We start from the raw sequence: 2056 nt of genomic DNA on the forward strand, positions 1-2056 counted from the left end.
CACCAATTCAAAATACTTTTTTGACCCTCAAAAATTTGTTTTAGCAAGGGCTTACTGGAACCTGGAAATTATTTTAAGGGTTCTTCAGGGGTAAAAAAAAGTTAAGAAAGGCAGGTTTACCAGAATTACATAAAATTCAATAAAATTAAGGTTGGATTTATTTTTAATACATTTTAAATCATAGTGAATATGCAAGGCACTTGGAACATTCTTGTGAAGGTACTGCTTAGGTATCTCTATTTACCTCAGAGCTTTGTGTCAAAATTGTGTGAAAGCTGTGTATAAACGCTGGAGAAAGAATGAACAAAAATATTTATTTTTTACACCAAATATTTATATTATTATTGCTAAGTTATCAGGAGATCAAGAGATTTTATTATTACCTATAGTTAAGCTAAGAATCCAGTAAAAGTTTCTATTGATCTTTTCAGTGCTGACTTGACAGCTTTGTTTCTTAAAGTGTAAATGAATGGATTTAACAATGGTGTGAGTACAGTGTATATAAGTGCTAAGAATTTGTCAAACTGGCTGTCAATAGGTGTTGCATATACAATTATGGTTGTTCCAAAGAAAAGGCTAGCTACTGTAAGATGAGAGGAGCAAGTGGAAAAAGCTTTTTTCTTTCCATCAACACTCCTAATTTTTGAGATTGTGCTGAGATGATGTGAATGTAGAAAGCTATGATAATAATGAATGAGATGACAATGCTAAAAACAGCTGACAGCAGAACAGCTACTTTTCTAACATAAAGATCAGAGCAAGCCAAACTTTGAAGTGGGCCCACATCACAGAAAAAATGGTTGACTTCATTTGGACCACAGAAATTCAGATGAGCAGTGCATAAAGTAGTCAAAAATGAAATGATAAATCCAGCAATCCATGGATATACAGCTAATTTAAAACAAAGTTCCTTCTTCATAATGGATGAATAGCGCAAAGGATTGTTAATTGCTAAGTCGCGATCAAAGGCCATTACTGCCAAAAGGTAACATTCACTTATTCCTAAACCATTAAATACATACATCTGTGTGAAACACCCAAGAATGGATATTTTCTTTTTTCTAAAAATTAGGTTATCAAGAAGCTTGGGTAGAGTAACTGTTACAAAAATAATTTCCAGGACAGCAAAGACACTTATATATAAGTACATTGGAGTATGGAGCAAGGGATCAACTTTTATTAAGATGATGATGATGATATTTCCAGTGACACAAATGATGTATGACAGCAGGATGAAGGCGGAAAGAAACACCTGTAAATGTTGTAATTCTGAAAATGCTACTAGGATGAATTCGTTTACCAGTGTTGTATTGCTGTTCTCTGTTGTGTAGTACAAAATCTAAAAACAACAAAAGATTTGTTTTACAGAATTTCCAACGGCCATGTATTTGCTTTTCCTGCAAACAAACCTGCCATGTTTTGTAGCTTATTTGGCCTAATAATTATCACTGGATGTATATAAATTTATTTTAAATCTCTTCTAAAAATGTGAAAGCTGGAGTAACACACCCCTAATTTAGACACATCTAAATCTTTGAGCGTTTGCAGCACAACTAAATAAATTACATATACGGTTGATACTTAGGCCCTGATTCAATAAGCAAATTTGGAAGCTCGGTCGCGCATTCGTAATCACGATCCAAAATCGGAAGCCGTTGCGCAATTCACCTACTAAATGAGCTCGCTGCTGGAGCCGCGAATCCCCGGCAGTTTCACACTGGTGAGCTTGCATTAAAAGTCACTGTTCCCCTCAAAAAGCATTCTTTCTAATGGCACACATATCACCCTTAACCCTAAAAAAAAATATTTGTGCTGTTCAAATGTTTAAAACATCTATATGTGCCAAGAAAAAAGCATATTTTAAAATGACTAATTTCTTTCCTGTTGGGCAAGAGTTAACTGAGTTCAGCTCCTCTACATAGGCGCCTATGTAAAGGCTTACAATGCCCGATCGGAGAAGCCCCCTCCGGGTAAAGCCTCGGCTTTGCCATCGGACTAGATTTTTCCACACATGTCACAAGCACACACACGTTCTTGTTTGCTTCTTATGTCATAT

General features: G+C 35.4%; 1 pseudogene; it reads right to left on the reverse strand.

The window, feature by feature from the left end:
• Positions 1-389: 389 nt before the first annotated feature.
• Positions 390-2056, reverse strand: part of LOC140341747 (olfactory receptor 5V1-like) — a 6406-nt pseudogene continuing 4739 nt past the window's right edge.

This window comes from Pyxicephalus adspersus, chromosome 12, assembly GCF_032062135.1.
Source record: "Pyxicephalus adspersus chromosome 12, UCB_Pads_2.0, whole genome shotgun sequence".
NCBI classification, from domain to species: Eukaryota; Metazoa; Chordata; class Amphibia; order Anura; family Pyxicephalidae; genus Pyxicephalus; species Pyxicephalus adspersus.